At 37.7% G+C, this 25,995-nt stretch overlaps 1 protein-coding gene across 1 annotated transcript in view; it reads right to left on the bottom strand.

Moving 5' to 3' along the window:
• The window catches only part of RORB (RAR related orphan receptor B), a 993,527-nt gene that overhangs the window by 664,915 nt on the left and 302,617 nt on the right, over window positions 1–25,995 (bottom strand). The window lies entirely within an intron of this gene.

Genomic DNA, 25,995 nt, shown 5'->3' with positions numbered 1-25,995 from the left:
TCAATCTTCAGTAAATCTTGATAAAGGAGAAGAGACTCATAAAGGAGACAGGATAGGGAATATGTTCCGTGCTGAAGTAGGAGCATTTGGCTTGGATGAAGAAGTGCTTTTGAGTTGCATTCTGAATTTGGAATAAGTGGTGATTTCCGTAATGTTGATGGGGAGAGCTTGCCAAAGAGCAGGTGACTGAGAGGAGAATGCATGTGCACTGCTGTGGAGTTTGGTTCTAGGGGTAAAGCGAGTTGGAGTAGCTTCTGAGTAATGTCTCAGGTTGTATGAGGAGGTTTTTCATGAGGTTTAGCTGCAAGGGGAGTAAATGTGTACAGTTGGAATAGTTTGTAGAGATGGGATCCTAAATGTAGGTTAGATCTTTGTTTTATGGCTTTTCTAGGGTGATACAGAGATCCTCATGGAAAAGTGAGTTTGTAATGAATCAGCAGATGCTGTTAAAGATCGTCTGTAGTATGGCAATGTTTTTGTTGGAGACAGAATGAAAAACTGGGAACCCATATTCAAGTTGAGAAAGGAGAACTCCTTTGCTAATGGCTGCTCTTTCTATTGGGGATAGAAAAGGAAAGCTCTTTTTTGGCCCAGAAGAGGAGGGTGTTTATATGTGGCTCTCACTTTGTCTATCTGGAAATGGAAGTTTATTGACTGATCAAGCCATAGTCCTAGGTATTTGAAGGTGGGGGCTGTTTCTACAGCATGGTTGTATAGGTCAAAGATAGTTAAAGAGTCAGGTGCTTGGTGAAATTTCTGTGGAGTTCCAAAATGAATAGCTTTGGCCTTGGTAAGGTCAAGAAATAGTTTATGGTTTATGAGCCATTGGTGTAACTCATGCAAGTCTAACTGGAATTGGCACTGAATATTGGTGTGAGAGTGACCTGATCAGTAAATGATCATGTCGTCAGCACAGAGGATGAGTGGGAGATTGGGGAGGTCACAAGGAAGTTTGTTAATAAATATGGAAAAGAAGAGGGGGCAAGAAAGGAACCTTGTAGTAACAGATGCAGATTATTTTTGAGAGGATCCTATTTTAACTCTGAAGTGTCTGTCAAAGAGGACATTTTTAAACTAGGGAGTGGCGTCTGGACTGATACCAATTTCAACTAGTTTGTTTTGGAGAAGACAGTGGCCACTGAAGTCAAATGCTTTTGTCAGGTCTATAAATAGGGAACCTGTAAGGATGCCACTATCCGAGTTTAACAGGATGTCATTGGTTAGGGACCAGAGTGTTGTCATAGTACTTTGTCCAGGCTAGAATCCATGTTGTTTGAAGGATAGCAGGTGGTACTGCTGGATACAGAGGGAGAGTTTGGAGTAGACTATCTTCAAGAAGTTTGCCCAGAACTGGGAGGATATACATGGACAGGAGTGAGAAGTATCTTTTCGGTTGGTTTCCTTTGGAAAGTTTTAATTAGGGCAGTTTTCCAAATATGTGGCATGATGTTTGTGGGAGACATAGATTATATATGTGGGTGACAGGAAGACATAGATGCTCTCTGCAGTGGTATATGAACCAAGGGTTTATCTTCTCAGATCCAGATCCAGAAGGGGTGTCAGTAGAAATATTTTCAAGTAGAATAGAGACTTCTTTGAGATGTATGTATTTGAAGTGGAAGAGGGGTATGAATGATGGTGGGGTGGGCAATGCATGATCTGTAAGAGGTGTGGATTTTATTAATGGAAGACCTAGAAAGCTTTGCTGTGTCACAATGAATGGTGTTTGTAGTCAGGGTATCATGAAGAGATTTTCTTCCTGTAAGTAGTTTAAACTTTTTCCAAAAATGCTTGGGGGAAATATGTGGGTAATCTGTTCCCTTGTTTGAAGATTTGTTTAGTACCTTCTGATTAACTTCTTGGCTAGGTTACACACGATTATAAAGGAGGTGCTGTTGTCAGTTTTGGGGGTCTGTTTCCAGTTTTGCCATGCTTCAGACATTAGATTTAAAAGGTGTTTTAGTGGATAGTCATTCAGTTTTGGTGTGTTTATAAAGCATGTGGATAAGTGGGAAGAATCTGTCTTGCAGCTAGAGAAGAAACTTGGCTAGATTTACAGCTGCTGTATTGGGGTCACGTAAGGAAAGTATATAGTTCCAGCTGTGGGCTGTGAGAAAGATTCTGTTTGTCTATATTTGTGCTACTGTGGTTTCTGAAGGCAATTTAATATTGGGGTAGTTTTATAGGATGGTTGACAACTATAATATTGACTGGACAGTGGTAACTTAGTGATGGTGGCAGAATATTTATGTTGGAGATACAGTCTGGTATGTTTGTAATAGCTAGGACGAGTGTGGAGCATTTGGAGGACCTGAGGTTAGGTCCTCTTGGTTCTTTTATGAGTTGAAGGAAATCTAGGTCTGCTAGGAAAGTACCCATGTTGAATGAAAGAGGGCAAGACAATCACTACTGAAGTTAACTAGAATGATTATGCGATTAATTTTGGGACAGTTATTAAATAGGTTAGTAATGAGTGACTTGAATTTATCTAGGGAAGCAGGGGGTGGCAGACAGGTTGTAGTAACCAGTACTGGTTTGCCTTTGTGAGTTGGAAGTTTTAGGAGAATCCAGTTGATATGACTGGAGCCAAAGGAGGAGTTTTGCTGGGCAATGACTTTTTCGTTTAGCAGACCCCTGGGGAAGTCTGGAGAGCCTAAGCAGAATCAATTCAACAGGCCAATTAGTGATCCATAGAAGGCTCTATATCCACTAAATATCAAATCATTCATCAGGGGAAACTCACTTCCCAGCTTAACTTCTAAATCTGGGACTACTTAAAAAAAAAAGTTCTTGCAGTGGGAGATCGACAGTAGTAGCAATATGAAATGTCAGGGCTTTGTAAGACCTGATCTCACTGTAGTAGGCCCAAAAATAGAACCTTTCACCATGTAAAATAATCTACAAATTCTTATATATTCTTATTACCACTGCAGAAGACACCTGTTGTCCACTTATCTCCAAAGATACTCAAAAGAATCTTTGTATCAGAGATAAGAGAAACTCCACTATCATGTAAGGAAGCACAGTTTACTGTCATGGCTCTTTTACAAAACCAACAAAAAAAGCTAGACCTCTACACAAACTCAGTCATAATATTTTTTGAAGCCACTGTTCCAAACAAGACAAATTCAGCAAATAGCAATTACCAAAAAGGGCAGTTTTTATCTCATGACCACCAAAAAATAAGCACTAAAGAGCTAAACATCTCAGTGGCTTAGCCAACTGGTTCCAAAAACAGGATAAACAGAAGTACAACCAGGCTGGTTCCCTTTCCAACTCAAATGAAGATATCAGTTTCACAGTAACCTTGACCTGAGCTGTCACCTAATAATGCTCCTATGCCAACATCCTCAAAAGGCATCATGGGAAATTGCAGTTGAACAAAGTATTAAAACAAACCAAGAATACAAGTCCACTCAAATTAACGATGCATTTGGATCTACACTTCTAACTGGAAGCTTTCGGTTATCTGCATCTAAAGTTAACAACATTGTCGCAACAATGTTATGGAAGGATTACCTGCCAGTGACAGATCCACAATAAGTTAGCACAGTCAAAAGAAGAAGCACGGTACCATAATGTACACAAAGCAGAAAACAAGGCACCACAACAGTGGCTAATAATTCTACTTAACCAGCCACGTTACACAACTCAAGGGTGAGCACATTCAGACCTGACAACTTAACCCTGTACTACTTCTGCTGCACTTCCTAAAACTCTCAAACTATCAGTAGCCTTATTATTAAGTCTGGGCAGCCTATATCATTGTCTCATGTCAAGTGAATATTACAGCCTGTCAGTTACAAATGGAAAATGAAGAGTATTATAAAACATTTCAGGTCAGTGGTTCCAAGGCCCAAGCAAATTAGTGACTGAATTAACACAGGAAGGTATAAGCAGCAATATTTCAGTTTGAAGAAATTACTGGAAACATCATATAAAAAGTATAAATCGATACTGAAAGTTGATTGCAGAGATTTTATTTTTTCATTTTAACATTGATTGAATATTGATAAAATGCTATATATGTATGTATGTATATATATATATATATATATATATATATATATATATATATATATATATATATCTGGTACTGCAGGTCACTTCTGTATTTTTATCACATACTAATATGAGGTGCAAGACTAGAACAATTCAGATGATAACTAGATAGATAGATAGATAGATAGATAGATAGATAGATAGATAGATGCATACATAAGGCAGACAGACAGAGAGAGATAAATACAGAGTTATCCTAATTACACCTAGAGATCAGGGTAGACACAAATAAAATACTTAGAGATCAGGATGCCATATGGTCATGTATCCCATTTCAAGATGCACACATTTTCTCTATTTATTCTGACCCCAGATAAAATTTGTGATAAAAGTATATTTCTAGTAAGCAGTATAGACAATCTTTTGTTTATCTTCACTCTTGGTATGCCCTAAAAATTCATCTAGACTTATGCTGTGTCATTAAAGCAATTCGTTTTTTTAATCTGCAATGTTCACATTACTCATTGAAAAGCTAAAATAGAAGTTAGCATGCTGTTCACAAAACAGTCAATAAAGTCCCCCCCAAAAAAACTGACCCAGTCGAAACAACCTCTAAACCCAACTCTATCCTTAACATTCTTTTAAAAAAACATAAATAATATGTAAAAAATGAAAATGGACTCATTCCCATTCACTACAAGATAACAAAATGGAACTTATACTGAATATAAAAGAACTGACCCCCAAAAGACTCAGCTCACTTAGAACAACATTCTAAAACAAACACTATCCAAAGCATATTTTAAAAATGCTGAAATGGATGAATGAATGAGTAAATAAATAAATATAAATAAATAAATAAGTAAATCGAAACACAGATGCATTTTCCTTTCACTACATTGTAACAAAAATGTATATTTTTTCAGTCTCTGCAAAATTCACACACACACACACACACACACACACACACACACACACACACACACACACACACACACACACACATACACACACACACACCAAAACATAAACCTACCTCTAGAAATTAAATGTATTCTTAAGGTAAAAATGAACTCAAAAAATAAAATACTAAGGAAACACTATCTGCATCTAGCCAATCAGAAAATTGCATTACTGGCAAAAAAGGCTTAATTCTGAGTGTCTAACTTAACATTAACTAAAAGTATGACTAAAGTACAAAGCTAACAAATTATAATTGAAACCATGTTAAAGTACTAAAATATGTCAAATAAATAAAAAGTAATTTCATGCGAAAAGAACAACGGCAAACAAAATTAAACTTTACCTTAGGGAAAAAAAAATCACTGACAAGACTGTCCTTTCACAAAAATCAGCTCAAACTATAGAAACACATATTCAGTAGAAATTTAAGGCAGTTAACATAACACAGTGAAGTAAATGCGAAATAATTCTCTAACATAAAAAACAACTAAGAACCAAAAAGTAGAATTCACTAGAGAATGGTTTGTGCACTGCATGAAATGTCCTGCAGTACATGGTTACAGAACTCACAACCTTTTTTTCCTAAAGTTACAGCACAAAATATTACACGTATCACATTTCAGAGCCTTACTTATTCCCTATTTATGTGCATCATCAATGCAATTATCTGTACATTAAATGTGTAATCCACTCTACGGCCAATCAGAAACACTACCTGTCATCATACAGCAGCACCAGTTCAGCAAAGCAAGCTCTCCTGCATCGGGATGGAGGGACTGTGCTTCCTACCTAACCCACAAACTCAGAAAAAAAAAAGAAATTGTATAAAACAATCATAAAACATAACATTTTCCCTCTTCTCTAATTCTCACAACTCAATAACAAAACACAGAATGGGCAACAAACCAAGTACCAATGTATTAACACACTGACAACACAAAAAAGCATGCAATCTGATCTCAATGTTTTTTTCTTCTTCTTTGTGCTCACATAAAAAACTAAGCTATGGACTGAAATACTTAATAGCATCTGCTTCTTCCTAAGTGCTAGGTTAAGTTTGCACTCATAGTAATTCAGACCAACTTTCTGAACAGTTAACTGCTAAACTAAAAAAGATATGCTATAATCCCAAATTATTCAAACATCCACTTCTTCAAATTGAGAGGCACATCACTCATAAACATTTTTATACTGTTCATAAATAACAAATCAGTTCTTGGACTATGATTGTTTTAACTAACAACTTCAGAACTAAACAAGATAGTAGGACTAAATGATCCTAAATGTTTTTACACATAATCCCCCAAAACTATAAAACAGGTAATATGCCACTAAATGTATCTTTTTGTTTAAAAAAAATGGAAAAAAAATGGCAGAAAAATCACTCTCATACTCCATTCGTGATGATCAAATATGAACAACTTAAACAAAAAATGGAAAACGGGTCAAAAAGTTTATTCAGCATATCATATCAGCAATTATAAACAATAAAAAAGTTATTCTTTGATTTTTAAACAAACAACATCAGAATGTTGTTCTTCTTTCGGCTTCTCCCATTTAGGGGTCATCACAGCAGAACTCCGGTCCACTAATGATTGGCAGTACATTTTTATGGTGCCGAGGTGCCAGCTCGATGCCCAACCTTCAATGAAGGCACGCCCATTCTACGCATGCCTTTAGAACGCCACTCGACCATGGGAGGACATGCAGACTCCGCACAGAAGGCACTCCAGCCGAGAGTCGAATGGGAGAACCTCTTGCTGTGAGACGACAACGCTACCGCTGCACCACTGTGGCTAGATAACATCTAAATAAAAGAAATAACAATGGAATACAAATAAAGAACTTATTCAGTACATAACAGCTCAGAAGCATGGACACACACACATACACACACACACACACACACACACACACACACACACACACACACACACACACACACACACAAAGTTTGTGTTATTTTGTCATGCTGACATTTCAGAAGGAGCCAATGTATTAAAAAAGCATCAATTCTTGATCAATCAAATTCAGAAAAATAAGTGTTTTCCAGTGAGATCCCCCTCCAATGTCCATGCCAGCATCTTTATATATACTAACACCAAGATCACATAACAGTGAAGGCAAGAAGAAACTACCCAGCTTACACTATTCTTGGATCCGACACACGCGTGCATACACACACACACACACACACACACACACACACACACACACACACACACACACACAATAAAAGAGTGACAAAGGCCCAAAAATAGGGGCAATTTTTTAAATATTGCTCTTACAAACTTAGTTGAAAGCATAACAGGTTTTGCATTAGCATGAATTTTCTGAATGGTATGAAGTCTGAAACTCAAATGCCGGTCATTTTCTAACTTCAGTCTTTAATGATTTGCCACTAATTTGCCAGAAACCAAAAAATTTTTGAAAAACGGTCCAAAAATATGAGGTAAAAATCTGGACATTCTGTGAAAATCTGTACAGTTGAGAGGTATATCTCACACACACACACACACACACACACACACACACACACACACACACACACACACACACACACACTGTTGCTAATGCCACCTGATGAGCACTACACCTTCAGAGCTCCTCTTAAATTAATGTGCTACACTGTTTTGGACACTTACATTACAATTACTTTCTTCAGTGAAAGATTCAGTCAGTGGACTGCTTTGATATAATTGCAAATCGAAGTACTGGCTCATGAACAACACTCGCATGCACTCTGTGTATATATATATATATATATATATATTCACACACACACACACACACACAATCACACATATATGTATATATATATATGTATGTGTGTGTGTGTGTGTGTGTGTGTGTGTGTCTATATATATATATATATATATATATATATATATATATATATATATATATATATATATATATATATATATATATATATATATATATATATATATATATATATATATATATATCCATCTACTTCAGAAGCTCAAAGTTTTAAAACTTTGAAATTCAAACATCTGAGACCATAAGATTGAAGATTTGAAACTCCGAAAACCTAATAAAAAACATAAAAACAATTTTTTTTTTTTTTTTTTACGTTTTTGCAGGGGGACAGCCTCCCTGCAGCCTCCACATTCCTGCTAATTAAATATACCAACTCCAATATCAGTCTACAGTTTGCAAAATGGTAAATATCATGTTTTACACTGTAAGTTGATTTCCATTCAAAATGTTTGAAGTTTCAAAACTTTGATCTTATGGTCTCGGCCTTTTGAAGTTTGAAGTTTTGAAACTTTGAGCTTCTGAAGGGATCCATATCTATCTATCTATCTATCTATCTATCTATCTATCTATCTATCTATCTATCTGCCTGTCTGTCTTTCTATCTATCTATCTATCTATCTATCTATCTATCTATCTATCTATCTATCTGTCTATCTGTCTATCTGTCTATCTATCTATATTTACACACACACACACACACACACACACACACACACACACACACACACATATATTTTTTTTAGTAAAATTTTCTGTCAGTTTTTGTAGTCTGGCAAAGACTAAATAACTACCCTGCACAGCTCTTACTTTTTAATCCCATGATACAAAGCAGAATATTTCTGGTATATATGTGACCATTATGGGATATGTAGAGTGTGGACCATAGGCATTGTATTTGCTTCACTTATAAATGAGATCATATAATTTAGTTGCATCCATAAAACAATTATTTTGGGATCTATGTAAAAACTAATCACCATTCTTTCTGAGAAGCAGCACTTGGGCTCACACCTGCCGTAGTGTGTTCACATTCACTAATACATGACTTGTGAAAACAGTTTAAGCTGACTTTCTTATATTTCAGCAGTTCCATTTTTGGGTTCTTTAAAGCGATAGCTTGTGTTTGAGCTATGTAGTGCTCAAGAAAATTAAATGTAGCAACTATTATAACTTTAAAAAGGACTTCCGTTATACATTTTCTTGGAGGCACCTCTAAATATTAGTAACTGCTTTAATAGCAGCAAGGAAAAAAACTTTAATGTAACAATAACTTGTTCATCTTTAATCAAATGGTCCATCGTAGCTTCTAAAGAAAGTCTTAACATGAAATCTTAAGTATTTAAAAGACTGCAATGCCACTATACAGGTTGCCAAAGATCCACATAAAAAAATAGCGGTGTGTTCTATAATGTTTGTGTACTAGTAGTTCTGATAGCTGTCTTAAAGAAATGGACCAGCGTGATGACTTTTATACCTGTGAGCACTTGAAAGAACAGTCTGCTGATGTTGTGGGACATATGTACCTGATAAACAGCATGTTACAGTGACTCAGGCTTCCGTTTGCAAAACAGATGATGATGATGATGATCATCATCATCATCATCATCAGTGCCATCATCATGTATCAAGCTTTTGTCAGATTTCTCAATGTCTAAACTACCTAAGCATGGAATTGGTTCACCTTCTGCACTGTTTGACAGCATTCCATAATGTCAGTGTTATCTGAAATATAGTACCATTAGGACACCTGATTACAGAGTTTGAACATTCAGGTTTTTACTCAGACTATAATCTGATCCTGTTCATTGTGTCAGTAAGTTCACATTTGAAGGAGAGAAAGTTAAATTGCAATTAAAAAGTACCAAAACTGCTGACCTGAACAGTCATCTACAGGTAAAGCGATAGACAGGCATAACAATTTTACTGTAAATCAGAAGAAACCTCAGCAGTTCACAAATGTAATGTTCCACTCTGCAAGTGCTTATCTGTTTCTTAGAGAGCTTGCTGGAGCAGAGCAAAGCACTTCTCTAGCTGCCGTACATTAATTTCCCAGAATTCCTTGTTTCATGCATTCTAGTATGGAAACAAAGCACTGCAGGTATGTGTTAACTGAAAACAGATGTCTGCTCACTGCTCTGTGTTCATCATAATATCATGCTCTGCACAACAGTTTACAGTAGTTGTCTTGGTGGTTGTACTGCTCAGGTTTGCTTATTTTACTTTCTGTCTACCATACTATACACATTTTAATAGGAAAAAATTAAGTCTAAGCAGTGTGCCAGAGCAGACATAGTACAGAGAAATACATTTACTATAATGTCTCAGTAATATTCTCTGTCTTGAATCCAGTTACAGTCTCAGAATTTGTAACACACCCATACACATGCACCCTGATTAATTACATTCTTAATTTCTACCCATGGTGTTGCATTACCCCCATTTGTTTCAGTCTGTTGGAATGCCCTGAGTGCTTGTTAACAAATCTGGTAATATGCCTGCTTTCTATTGCTCACGTTGTTTAAAAGGCAACTAGATAGTACTGTGCATTTAAATTATTTTTTTAACAATTTTGATAGGCAGCTGCTTAAATGTTCCGAAATGCTCAAAATACAATATCCTACAGACATGAATATCAGAGTTTCAGTAACTTGTACAACCCACTGAATTTAGAAATGTAATTGCCTCTTCCATTTCAGTAAATGCAAAGACACTAGGTAGAAAGATGACAGCGTTCTAATGCCATTATTACTATATAGTGTATTATTTGTTTTTACCAAAAAGGAAGCATCTTTTGGATTTTGCCTTCAAAGGTTATACATCCACTGGTTGCACATGTTAAAATATCCAGTTGTGTTACCTCTCTCACTGTAAGTCAAGAACAAGTTACAGGATTAATACAGATGGAATGTAAAAGATAAATGCTTTTGTTGGGTAATATGAGCAGGCTCAACAAATCCAGCCCTTGAAACTGATCACAGTAATTAATCAGTTTAAATGCCTAGCAACATAATTACATCACCACCCTCCTTCTCTAGTATAAAGGGAACACATCAAAAGACTTCAGTCTGTCTGCAGAAGAGGGATTAAGCATCCCAAGTGCTGTTTGGGTACAGTTTCTTTCTTTCTTTTTCCTTTTTCATTTTTAATTTCCCAGTAATCAAAAAGAAAAAAAGGCTTAATCAGAGCTTATTAAAAAAGATTTTTAAAACTGCCATTCTCTTGTCAGAACTGCTTGCTTCATATATAATGTATTATGACACCATCCTGTTTCTTCACTGAAGTGGTGAAGAATTTATACAAGATTTGTTTCAAATATCATTGCAACTGTAAATTCAAGGGGTTGTTATCTTTATAGAAAGCTTCTTTCTAAGTATGAACATTCTGTTTTGTTTTAAATGCCTTTTATTACAAGAGCACCAGTTTTATAATGTAGTATTTATTTTCTCAGTAGATTTAATCATATATTTAAATGTACTGGACCTTCAGGATGCAAAATACTGGGGCATAAAACCTTGACTTTGACTTTAACTCATATCTAAAGACCTGTATCACAGACACTTTACATATTTTTGTTTACCCGATGGTTCTAGTGGGTATATTTCAATTATGCGAAAACTGTTTTTGTTGCAGTGAAATCTGACAGGGAAAACCCGTAGAGACAAAACCCATTTGTCTATGCATGGGCTAAACTCTTGGCTAGGCTTATAAGGGCCTCAGGGCCAATAGCCTAGTAACTTCCTATGATCCTATGAGAATGACATTCATTGAAACAAATGGAAAATAAGATGTGCAACATTTCTGTAGTGGGGATACGAACTTTTGTACTGCCCACATCACAACATTTCTAAATATGGCAACTCCAAGACTGCACAAGGGGTGGTAAAGGAAAATTCACTGTTCAAAGATCTCAGTGTTTCACAATGAAACCTTTGAATAGAACAAAGACTCAGTGGAGTGTACCATCTGATTTATTTACTTATCTTAATGAACGTCATTTAATCCAAATAAATGCAACTCATTTCAATACTTGAAACTGCTTTACTTCTGGTCACAAAAACAAACATTCTCAATTTCGTTCCTGATGTCTCAGACTTATGATCTTGACTGGCTAAGGTAAGAAGGACTGTCCAGCATTGAATAAAACCAGATTTACCCATGACCATCTCAATTCACCTATAAATGCAAAGCTCAGTAAGCTAAGTACTGCCAGTAGTACAGTCAAGCGAATAGAATTACTACTACGAAATGGCTATATTAAAAAAACAGTTTCTTACATTTTTAAATGTCCATTTTACAGAGCTACTCCTTCATATGGTCACTTGCATTCACTGAAAGAAGAAAAAAACAGATGTCTAAATAATGCAGTGCATGTGGGAAAAGCACACAGCAACATACATGTAGCACAATGAGAGACTATCATTGGGTCAACGCCATACACCTCAATTTTGAATATCAGAAAATTAAAATGATTACTAGAGAATCTAATTTTATTATTGCAAGTCATTGCAGTGTATGTAGATTACCTTTACAAGGACCTGTGTGTGTGTGTGTGTACATATATATATACACACACACACACACACACACACACACACACACACACACACATATATATAGTTACATATATTTTTATATATACATATATATATATATATATATATATATATATATATATATATATATATATATGGATTCACTATAGAATCCTGAAATACTGAAATCCCAAATTTCAGTATTTCGAAATGCTATAGCCGAAAGTTTAAAATCGCGAAACACCAGAAGGGCGAAATTCAAAATCCCGAAGTTTAGAGCTTCTGGTGTTGCGGTGTATGAATAAATGGATGAGTGTGTTGATTAGGGGCTTTAGTGTATGTTAGTGTGTGTTTTGGCTGTGATGTGTGTGTGCAAGGGGCTGTGATAAGTGTGGGTGTGAATTACCTTTGTGTGTGTGATTATGCGATCTTGGAGTTAGTATATATAAGAATGGGGGTGTGGGGGGTGCAGCCAGGCTTGCCCCCCCTGCTTGTCTGTAGTATAGGATTGCATGTTTGATTGCGGTGGGACATTGTGTGTATGTGTGTGGTGTATTTGTAGTGTAGGTTCGCGATTTTAAGTTTCGTGGTTATGGGGTTTTGGGATTTTAAGCGCTCGGCTATAGAATTTCGAAATACTAAAATTCGGGATTTCACTATTTCGGGATTCTATAGTGAACTCATATATATATATATATATATATATATATATATATATATATATATATATGTAGTTCCCCTTTATAATCTTGAAATACTGAAATCTTGAATTTCAGTATCTTGAAACTATAAAGGTGAACGACTCACAATCACGAAACACACAATCACGAGCATATATACACCATACACCACACATATACATATTTTTTTAATCTTCCTCGTGCTCTTGTAATGGTGGGTAATGCTGAATGTCTGTGCTTTGCTGCTGACTAATAATTCTCTTTTCTGGTAATTAAGCACTGTACTGTCTGATCATACTGCAATCAGTAAGGCTCACATAGTGGTATTTATAACTTAGTTACTGATACAGTAAAGTTTTAGCCAGGTCTATTGGCAGTCTAAGAGATACTGTTGACTATTCTGTGAGACAGGATGAGCAGCTGCTCACATTATTGGCTGAAACCAAAAGCATTTTAAATGTTGTTTTTTTCATTAGTTAGTTTAAATTCATAGTGCAACTATATTGTGATGAGCTGCTCTTTGTATGGGCCTGTGGAAACTTGCAAATGATAGGTGCAGACACTTCAACTGATGTTTTACACATAGCAAGCCCAGCCAGTGACATACACATCTGCAGGCTGAGTCAAAGGTGCTATCTCATTATTTAGGAGCAAGTTAAGTTTTTGAAAGCTACAGCCACCTTGGTAGAGCACCTCCACTACAAACATACTGATTAATCTTATAATAGCATTCAGATAAGTCTTATTTCCCCAAATTTGTACACTCTTTGACTAAATGGAAGGTCAGTCAAATTGTCTTCCCTCAGTTACCAGCCTCATGACACTTGGAATAGTTAGACAGAGTAGGAGCTGTCTGATGCTCACGGAAAATGAAATGCTACTTATCCCATCACAAACTATATAACTTTTTAATTAAGATGAAGGCAACTCCCTCACAAAAAACACAGTCTGTACGCACCACAAAGTAAAAAAGTCATTGCCTAAGCCTTCATAGGTTCATAGGTAGTTACTAGGCTATCAGCCCAAGGGCCTAAGTAAGCCTAGCCAACAAGGTTCCCTGGCTTACGCCACCCAAGAAAGTTAATTTCCTGTGCCCCTGTCAAGCAGAGCCACAGAAGTGATCCCCAGGGTGTATTTCCTATTTCCCATCCACTCATCAAGATTTTCTTGAAGAGTAGTAATACGGAACTTTGCTTGACATAGATGGGTAGCTTGTTCCAGAGTATAGGAAATCTCTGGGACAGAAATCTATCCTTCCAGCATGTTCTGTTTATTGTGGTGACAAGATTTAGGTCCCTAGAGCGTGTTAGCTCAGAGGGATTGGGATTTCTTTAGATGTAGCATGTCCAACAGCTCTGGGTTTAACATAGCTTTATATGTTAGGCAGAGATCTCCTCAGAGTAGGCAATATGCTACAGAGTAAAGCTGGTGTTTTTTGAGATGGTCAGTGTAGGGCATCTGTTTGAGGCCAGTAATCCTCTTTGTGAGGTACTTCTGTGGCATTTCCAGCTGCTGCAGATGTCTTGTGAGGTACATTCCAAAAGGGACGTTGTACTCTATAATGGGTCTAATGACAAAGACTAACAAGAGTAGGACTCAGTGGAAATTAAGTACTACAACACCCTGCTATGTCCACAATAGAGGGGACAAAACTGACCAAATCAAGTACACCTAAACTCTAAGTCTCTAACAACAGTAATGTGCTGTTGCTTGGTTTCGCAATAGAAAGACATACAGGTTCTACCCTCACAAGGCTCTATAAAAACAGGGTAAGATAGCTGAGATCTCAAGGGTTCTCAAGACCCTTAAGATGAAAAAATATGATTATAACACAATGGCAGTCCATGTGATGGAAAGTGATCTAGTGCTCAAAACCCACAGTGAAGTCCAGAGTGACATTTATGAACTCTCTATGCATGCTACAAGCTCAACAATGACTGTCATTGAGCAGATTCCTGCCTTCACCAACAACGATACTGAAGTATAAGGAAAAGATGATTGATTTCAACAAATGGCTCAGTAATTGGTGTCTCTGTCATGGGGGATCCAATGTGTGTCACTATAGGGGTGAATTGCTGCACACCCCTTGCCAAGGACAGTTTTCATCTCTCATTTCAAGGGTATGGCATACTGGCTACAGCCTTTGCTATCCACATAGTGCATTTTGTTTTTTTTTTTTTTTTTTTTTTTGTGCATAGACCAGCTAATGGATCTTCCAACCTGAAAAACATGACAAACAAAGCACTGGACAATCTCAGCATGACACTGTGGTACTGATAAATACTACATGTCTAAATAATAAATTGCCTGACCTTGAATCCCTCCTGCATTTGGAGCTCTTTCATGTGTGTAAAAACTTGATTTAAGAGTGCAGAAAACACACTCTCTGTACCAGAGTGCTTCACCTACCATGTTGTTTAACCCAATGGGAACTATAGTCAAATATCCATGTTTGTTAAAGACCACATTACCACAAAAAACAGATTCACAGAGGCCACAAACCAATCTTATTGAGACTTAACTCAGACTAAATAAAACCATCTATCAAGACCCTGTCTGTGACCCTCTTAAAACCGTTTCTTAAATATACTGGATAAACTTCATATACTCAAAAACTACATCATCCTGAGAGATTTCATCTACCTTGTCGATAAACTGGGGAATCTATACCTCAAATGTAGGCTTCACCCCAAATTCTTAATTTTATCAATAAGAATTCCATGGATCAAATAGACAAAGAGCCCAGCAGAGGTCAAAATGTCCTTGACCTGGTCCTTACAAATGTGGCAGCAGTATGTACTGCCTACAGATATATCCTTTTCCAGTCATATCTTACCTCAAATTGGTAACCTTCTCTTTCAAAATCCCTAAACCAGCTGAGGAAACTATTACAATATTCAAAGATTTTAAATGTAGAAACCTTCTACAATTCTATGATAAATTGTCTAAGTTCAAATAAAACTGTTCCATTCAAAATGTAGACATGGCTAATAATTATTCAAATAAAGTCCATACTCACCTAGAAATCTGTTTAAACATGTCAGTCCCTAACAAAAGTAAACATAAAGGGAAAGGAGAGAGCAAACCAGCCCAGGCCTATTAGAATATATAGCAAAAGTAAAGACCTACAAATCGAGGTAAAACGTTAGCCAAGGTTCTGAAAAATATCACAGGGAAAGTAAAGCTTCCCATGAACTTAGGTTAGCATTGGAAGCTAAGGATAATTACAAATCCTTCCTTACCTATATGTTAGGAAATGAAGAATAGCAACCAACTTTGCTCTGAACTCACTCAAAATGGCACTACCTGCTCTGATCCAGTGGATATTGTAAACATACTGACATACAAACTCAGTGCTAATTTTAGATCAGAGACATCTACACCAAACCCACATATACATAAGTACCTAAAACCCCTATCATCACAAAAAAGACACTTGTTAAAAGTATTCTACAAAACAAAAAATACATGCTCTATGGGACCTGATAACATAACAGGCTATTTGCTGAACAGTACTAAACATGGTCTGGTGGACCTGCTCCTAAAACTGTTCAGTCTGAATATTTCCACAGGCTTTGTCCCTGTGGTTTGGTGCACAACAACTGTGATGCCTCAAGGGTGACCCCCACCCCAGACCCATATGTTGGAGATAGTTTGGTGAATTAGGAGATTAGGCAAACCAAGTACACCAGCCGATACCTTAAAAGCCTTTCATGGTTAGCTGTGTGAAATGAAAAATACACAGAAAAGAAAAACAAAACTGTGAAAATCCCCACTAAGCCAAAACAGTGATGTGGGCATCATATGAATAGCATGTCTTCACTGTAATTCGCAAATCATTCTACTTAGGCCAGCTGATCTGAAAGGCATTTTGCCTGTATCAAAAGAAGTCAGAGTCCCCCTGTATGCATTCCTCAGCACAGCAATCACTAAATACAATGTCTGCTTTTTGTACTTCAATATGCATCTTGCCCATCTTCAGAGACCCCATACTGACCAAGAATTCACAGGACTTAAATTTCTCAGTCTCCCATATAGACTACATGCCCTCTCCATGTACTTACCCTCCTACAGACTCCATCTTATTGACCTATGTTTTAGCCCATCATGTCATGAAAGACCATATCACATTTGACATCATTGACCTTCTTAAAAACAATGGCTTCTCTAATAGAGATTAAGGTCCTTGTTGTAGCTATCATAAAAATAAATATGAGTTGATTGCAAGATAGCTTCCTAACACAATGCATTCCTCACCTTTGGGACAAGCTTTTCCTACCTGTCAAATAAAGTAGTACCCTCCACATTAAGGCTCAGGCTCGATGACTGGATGGCTTTTCATAAATTCATCCCTGGTATAGCCTGTGCTGACCTCCTTGAAAAGATGACAAGTTTACTTTTGAGGCACACAGCAAAATCTAAGGGTTGGGTACATTGTCTTATTTGGTTAGGCTTCTATATGGTTTTCAAGACTACTTACTTAGCATCTACTTTAGAACTTATGAATCTATGTAATTGGCTAGCTCAGTCCATTATTGTTTTATCATTTATAGTATAATATAATGTAGATTTGGCATTTTATTGTAATATTATAATGTATTTGATTACCTGTGTCACCAGAAGGGGACAGACTATTTATCAACCCTGCCTAAATATTTTTGCTATCAATCTGCAGCTACACCTCCATCCCTTCTTTCTGCTTCTTTCCATTCTGCATCTGTCTCATGCATCCTTGAAGGCCTATCTCGATCCATACACTACCAACCTTTATGGTAACTCTTTCCTAGTATATACCATTCTAAATGCAAACACTTGCTTGTTTCAGTACTGTAGTTGGTACCCTTTATCTATATTTGATATCATCTTCAACCTCACTCTCTTCTTTTCCCACTTTGACCTCTTCACAACCTTTATTCATGACCTTGTGGACAAAGTTCGTGTTCTAATGACCCACCAAGGCTCTAATGCGTAGAATGCTTAGCTCTCCATCTTTCTGCTCATCTGCTCCCCATATAGTCTTTATAACGCATGTTGTTTTTCTTTGCACTTTTTACAAGTCTGGGATGTCCCTATCCCTGTATGATTTCTGGAAGTGCATACAGTACTTCAGATGAGGTCTGATCAATGCCCCTAGAACAGCAGAATGACCTTTCCATGGAATCCATTCCCCTCAGGATGTAGACAGGCTTCTTGTTAGCTTTATCTGTAGACATTTCAGTCTACACTGAATGCTCCAGTGGTGCAGGTAACATTAATACTACCCCAGATCCTTCTCATACCTCACCTGTTTAATTCGACTCCCTTGTCTATACATGACCCTGATGTTGCTCTGTTATTCATGCAGGATGGCATTTTGCATTCACCTGCATTAAATCTTACTTGTCATTGTTCCAAATATCTATTAAATCTATTTCTAACCCTTGCTATCCCTGCTCCTTCATTTTATACCATGGCCCCTACTTTGATGCCATCTACAGAGAGCTTGCTACTGTTCTCAATGCCTTAAAAGATATGGCTGAAATTTACATACTAAAGAAAATCAGTGGCTTTACTGACCCCCACTGCATACCACTAGATATTTTACTGACTTCTCATGTTATATCATTGGTTCATTGCTAGGTGCTAGGCAATCAGTCTGCAGACCACTTCAAGTCTATCCAACAAACCATATTCAAAATGTCCTTCTAGCCTCAAGGAGGGCAAGACAATACAGACTCTGAGAGAATTTGAATCTCCCCATAAAGTTATCCAGGTTAACCTTGAAGGTGGCAAGGGTGCTACTCTGTTTGAAATGTAGTTGAAGTTTGTTCCAGAGGTGAGGGCTACAATGGAATATGAATCTAGCATGACAATATGTCTTATTTAGCTGATGATGAAGGTTTAGTTCCTTTAACTGAGTATCTGATGTACCATTAGTTCTGCAAAATAATAGGATATCAAATATGGTTGTATCTTTCATGGCACAAAAGGCTAGACATAGATCTCCATGGATGAGTCTGTCAAAGACTGACTCTCCTTTATGCCCCCTCCTCCTTGATTTTTCCAGCAAACTACCCTACCATTAATGTTTGTATTTATCCTGTTCTTAGTGCTTGGAGGTTGTTCAGCAGTCTCCCGAGACATACTGCATGAAATGCCTAATTGAACTCAAGATAGACCATATTTACTGACATAATCTGGAAGAAACGACTTCTTGGTTGTAAAACCGTGTTGCTTGGACTTTTTTTTACTTTGGACTTGTATCTCCACGTATCCCTGGACATAGAGTAGTATGTCTTCTTATTTATTTATTGCTTGCTTTCGTTAACCAGAAAGTTCTAACTTTGTGGGAAAAACCCTTTTTCAGCCTGTAGAGAAAAGTTCCACAAGATGCAATGAGAAAGAAACATACATGCATGTATAAATATGTAGCATGATTAATCATTTCAGTATACAATAATGAGAAAAAAAAACAATGATTAAGTATACAATCAGACAACAAAAAGGTTGAGAGATCGGATCTATGAACACCTGTACAAGATAAGAAGGGAGAGATCATCAAATGTTTCTTTATGCACACTAAGGAATGTAAGGCATACCAAAATGATTGGTTTTTTTTGTTCTTGAAAAGGTAATGTTTAACATGACTGGTGGAGATGTGGATTGTGCACTTGAAAAGAATGAGTTGATCTAGCAAATACAATTAAATGCAGATGTTGAGCCTGGTCTAAATAACCATGTTTCTATTTTGAGTGTGCTAAAACTAAAGGCAAAAAGGATTTAAGTGTTTCTTGGTTTATCACTATTAGTAAGGTAGAGTGTGGTTGTGATTTTTTTGTAGTTATTTACATTTTTAATCTTACGGCCATTTAGCAATGTTTTTAAGTAATTAAAACACGTTTTTAATCTTAATTACTAAGTGATTGCTATTGGTTACTTTGTATTTGAACACCAGGTATTTAAGTAGATTAGAGACTATGTTTAATTCGAACTCTGATGAAGCCCATTGTATAGGAGTGAAAGCACTTAGTCTGGATTTGTTTTGGGGTTAATTAAACTGCTGTCACACCATCAGTGGAGTGTGTTTGTTTAGCTTTCAGTATGTTTAAACATCAGCTGGTCATTTAGAGGGAACAAAAAAGAAAAGTAAATGGCGTACCACATGTGAGGACAAGACAATGTGCTGGCTTAAATGTGGATGTGGGTTGTATTATATTGATTTCAATGATGATGAAGTACCTCAAAATAAATGATTTTGTGCAAAAGTCAGTATTTATTTTGGAAGAAATTATTTATGCAAAGCATATTTATTGCACAAGCAAAATATTTTAAGACAGTTCTAAGAATTACAAGGCAAGGCCCTGGCTGAAGAAAAACTGGGGTCAATATGTAATAAACAATTTACTCTAGATTGTGATATAGGAAATGACAAACATGCATGTGAAGGACTCATGCAAATGATCTCAATTGGCTTTTCCATAACAAGATGTGACATCCCATCTCTGGGCCAATAATCAAGGAGCCTGAAGCCTCACCAATGACACTGGAGAGGGACAGTCAATTGGAACAAAAATGGATACACCCAGTATTTTCACTCTCTGCATCACAAGCACAATTTCCCTTAACAGCACACAAGGAACACACTCAGTTCAGGGTCTGAGTTTCTCTCACTATCCAGGTCCCCAATAAGACTTCCCACTGGCACAGCTGTAGAGTTGAATCCTCAATGAAGTGTCCAAGCCAAGTCCTCCAGCACCCTCTCAGTGAAACCAGTGATTCGTCTCCCTGCTCCAAGCAGCTGACACACACACTCTTTGAGATTTGATGTTCACACACATGCTCACACACACCTGGGAAAGGCTGGCACAGATTTATTAGCTATGTGCCTTTCTGCCTGGACTATAACATAGTTACTGCCACCAGACACGCCAAAGCCAGACACTCTAAGGCTCTTACAAGGGTCCTTTTGATTTTTTTTAAGGTTTTTTTTTTCAAGTTTTTAGCTTCTGGTATTTAGGCCCTGTATTTGAGCAGGTTTCTGTTGTGCATAGTGTAGCACCGTGCACTACCACGTAATTGTGAGCCAAAGCTAGACAGTTAAATTCAGCAGTTTTTCCTTAAACCCAGGCAGAAATATCCATCCATTGAGCTCCTCAGTGATCGATTATGAAAAGCCACCCCTAGTGACAACAGTCTTCAGTCTAGCATTATGGACAGTTGGACCACCCTTGTTTCTTCTGCCAACCTCGTTGACTTGGGTACCTTGAGGCAGTGTAGCAATTGCCTCATGTAAATTGACAACCCTCTACTAATAATTCACTCAGGTACAGAGTGTGAGAAATGCATGTACACCAAGAATCTTGTATCTATGCTCTCTTACTCAAAACAGTAACACAGAAAAGGTTGTCAACTCACCCACCACTACATATGCACATAGTACCACTACTCATACACATAGTATGCATCAAACATGAAAATCTACATACGTGGAGGTTCTCTTGAAAAACTTACTGAAACACTGGAGACCTCCAAAACACAAGACTGCTACAACTAACACGATCCCCGCAGCACCCATGATACATAGCAACACCGGTATCTCACCCACCAAGCCGGTAAGGAGTAACACTCAAAAAACAAATTTTCTTGTCAGTGGAGACTCAATAGTGAGACATATGGATGTCCAACTCACCAGGCTGGACAAAGAGAAAGTCATGGGCAGCTGCCTGTCTGGTGCCAGGATTCATCAGATCATCCATGCAGTCAGGTCTCTCAGCAACTAGTGCCATTATGATTCTGTCATAATTCACGTTGGTGTGAATGACCTGAGAAGTACCTCACTGGACATGGTTGAGCTTTCTGAGTATGTGTCCCAGGCAAGTATGAGCAGCATACTATCCTCACCTAGATTGATGCCAGATTATAAACAAAAAAAAATGATTGATTTCAATAATTGGCTTAGTTTTTGGTGTCATTCAAAGGGGATCCAGTTCTTATCAGCCTGGGAAGCCATGGTCGACAAACCTCGCTGCTTTGCCAGAGACAGTTTGCACCTGGCACCTCTAGGCTTTTGGCTGCTGGTAAAGGCTCTTGCCTTCCGTATAGTGCCTTTTTTAGGCAAGGTCTTGAAAACAAAATTACCAATGTGAAATTAAGCAATCAGAACAAAATAAGGGTTATACTGCTAAATGCTAGGAGCTTAAACCAAAAACTGCACTTCCTGGAAGCAATTCTATCACTAGAAGATGTAGATGTCTGTGGTTCAAAGCCTCACAGAGTACCCCAGCCTTGCAAGGTTACAATGCCTTCCACACCTTTAGACTGCAAAATGAACGTGTGAAAACCAAAGGAGGAGTTGTTTCAATCTATATTAGAGATAAATTCACCTCCCATCTAGTTAGACTGGACAACTCCATGGAGTTACTCAAAGTTCAGGTTACAGTGGGTAAGACCCTCATTCAAGTTATAGCCAGATACAGATCCCCCTCCATGGGTCATGACAACCACAAAGCCTATTTGACCAAACTGGGGGCAATCTAAATTTTACTGAACGCACTGGTTATGAGGGATTTTAATTATCCCACCATCATCTGGGAAACCTATGCTGACCCTAACTCGCTAGTGCAAACATTCCTTGACGTTGTTAATTCAAATGCCCTGGAACAAATTGTCCATATCCCGAAAAGAGGAACAAACACTCTAGATCTGTTCCTCAACAACATGTCAAACAGATGCACTGCCACAACTACAGGATCCTCAATAATTAAAACTGACCACAAATCAGTCACTGTCAAGCTGACACTAACACCAGAACTCACAAAGGGTGAAATCAGACTAAAAAAACTTCACCAAGGCAAACTATACCCTCCTAGGTGAAGGTATAAATGTGTTCCAAGCCCCACCCCAAGCTGGAAGTGGTAACTACACCGAAGCTTACACTAAAGCGATGTACAATCACTTGCATAAGTGTATAAACTCAGCTATATCAGAAAGAATCAAAGCCAGAGCCCTAAGTAAAAACAAGCTGCCATGGTGGACATTCAGCATCAACAAAGTTTTCAATAAATGCAAAAAGTTGCTGTCCAAGAAAAAAAAAGGCAAGGCCCCAACAATAGAAAAGCACTCTCCAAAGCCTCAACAGGCAAGTAAAACAACTTGTTGAATGCTCCAAGGGGTTTCTTTGAGAGAAACTTGGCAGGTAGAGCCAAGGATAATCATAAGGCCTTTTGTGGCTACATACGTTGCCTAAAAGGTAGGACCCAAGCATTTGCAGAAGTAGTGGCCACCGGTATCACACACACTGACCCCACAGAGATAGAAAACCTGATAGTGGACAGGTTTGGTGAAAATTTCACTCCCCTATCCCCTCCTAACTTATCACAAACCTTCCCCCGAACTCACCCCCACCCTACATATCTGAAGAGCAGGTCCTCAAAGTCTTGTCCAAGGCTGCAGCCACAGCCTCTATGGGACCAGACAACATGCCAGGCTGTCTTCTAAATAGGATAAAACATGAACTAGCATCATCACTAAGTACCCTTCTCAATCATAGCCTAACCGCAGGCTTTGTTCCTGTGGAATGGAAAACAGCAACAGTTATTCCCCTCCACAAAAGTGGCCTAGCAACAGACCAGAGGAATTACAGACCTATAAGCCTGACCAGACTCATCTGTAATGCCATGGAGTGTATCATGATGGACCTCATAAATAAAGACATGGGTAACCTCCAAACCCTGGATCTTACCCAGTTCGGCTTCATCAAGGGCAGATTCTGCCTGTTAAATCTTGTGGATTTCTTTGAAAATGTGACCAGGGCCATTGATGAGGCAAATCTGTGCACACAGCATACCTCAAATTGGCAAAGGCTTTCAACAAAATCCCACATTCAGGTATTACAGATAAACTTAGCAAACTAAATGTAAACCCCTTCATTGTAAGATGGGTTACCAACTGGCTTGCAAATCGGACACACACTATCAAAGTGGGTGACCCACATCAACCAGCAGACCTGTTACCAGTGGGTGCCACAGGGGTTAATGGTGGGCCCCATACTGTTTGGTATATGCTTATCAGAAAGTTCAGGTCAAAACTAAGGTGTTGTGACCGACCAATTTTGCAGATGACTGAAAACTGGGTACAATCACTGAATCCTGAAATTATGTCAATATACTCCAGGAGGGTCCAGGATAGTCTCATGCAGACCAACGACTGGTGTATTAGTCACGGCCTCAAACTGAATGCAAAGAAATGCATCATCATTCCCTTCACACTATCAAATCAGCAACAATATCCTAAATACCAATTAAGTGGTAAGGGACCTGGGAATCACAAGTTTACAGTGACCTTAACTTCGACCACCATGTGTCTACTGTAGTAAGAAAAGATTTCTACAGAGCATACTTGATTAGTAAAGGCATCACCTTGAGAGTAAAAGAGGTTATAACCCCTCTATACTCATTACTTATCCAGCCCATAATTAAGTATAATGCCTCATTTGGCATGTACTGTGCAAAGCACCTGCAGCAATTGGAGAGACCTCAGAGGTTTCTAACAAAGAAGATCAAGAGGATCCAGCATGTGCTTTACACAGACTGATTAATATTCCTGTCACTATACTCTGTATAGTACAGACTTCTAAGGGGAGACTTATGCCTGGCCTACATAGCAATCCAAGACCCATACTTAATAAACTTGCTGCATATCTGTAAATCAAACAGGACTAGGGCCACCTGTTCCAGGGACCTAAATATAGCCTGCAACTTAAATAGGACATGCTGACGGGACAGATTTATCTCCCAGTGATTGCTGCATCTTTGGAACAGGCTGACAATTCATGTGAAACACAGCACCTCTATGACACTGTTCAAGAGGAACCTAAACAAGTGGATGGGGCACCATAAATTCTTACCAGGGATAGCTCCCACAACCCTCTTGGACATGGGCAGTCATCACTAAATGCAAAGCATTTCTATGGTATTACATTGGGATGAAATGGCTAGTCTTAAAATGACCTCTGGGTTGATAGCCCAGTAATCTCCTATGATCCTATGACCCAATTATACTGAGTGAAATTAATATTAATACCAATGGCAGTGTTTGGCCAATCCAATAATGCTTTTGGGAGTGGCCACAGAATCACCAAATAGATAATAAGTACTCTCAAAGATTAAAATATTGTCCAAAGGACCACTCACAATGAAAAGTTTAAATGTGTTTAATAATAAATAATAAAATAACATGACAATATGGACTGTCTATTTACAATAAACACCAGACTTTCAATCAAATAACACAGATGAATAGATTCACACAGATAACACAGATGAATAGATTTACATAGATACAGAAAAATTATACTTAACAAATCTCACTATATTTTCTTGACTGATCTAAATAATTACTATTCCCTGGTCACTTACTAGAGCAAGGCAAGATGAAGCAGGTGAGTGGTCTTTCTTCTTTGTCACGTTCCAAAAACAGAATGCTCCAAGACTTCATTCTCATCTAGTATTAAAACATCATTTTTCCGAGGATTACTGAATGACATCACATACATCTGGTCATCTGACTTCTGGTTCCCATACTACCCCTTTCCTAGCAATTGACTCAGAATCTCCACATATGTGTCATTAATACACACCCATAGAGCTTTGTTAAGATCTGCTGCAGCTTCTGGAAGCCATAAAACAATAAAATACTTCCACTCTCCCAACAGGAGCTAATAAACCAGTCTCTGGCTGCAATCAGAACTGTAAGATACAATCTTTATGGCTTAAATTAAGTATTTTAATTTCATACTATTTTTCAAAATTAGCTGGAGCTAAGCTTAACCATTTCTTGTCTAGTATCCTCTGTTACAATTTTAATTTCAATATGTTATAATACAGTCTGACATGCAAGTGTATTTCTTTTTCTTTCCAGCAGGACACACTTTTGGTACATTTTTAACACAAGCAGCTTTACAAACACATTTGTCGACACAAGCATCTGCAGAAATCAGTTTGATATACAAATGACATATAATTCTTTATAAAATTCCAGCTAGCTGTGCTGGCATA

Source organism: Protopterus annectens, chromosome 2.part0 (assembly GCF_019279795.1).
Source record: "Protopterus annectens isolate FY-2018-M chromosome 2.part0, PAN1.0, whole genome shotgun sequence".
NCBI lineage: Eukaryota > Metazoa > Chordata > Ceratodontiformes > Protopteridae > Protopterus > Protopterus annectens.
This window is presented reverse-complemented; position numbering and strand designations above follow the sequence as displayed.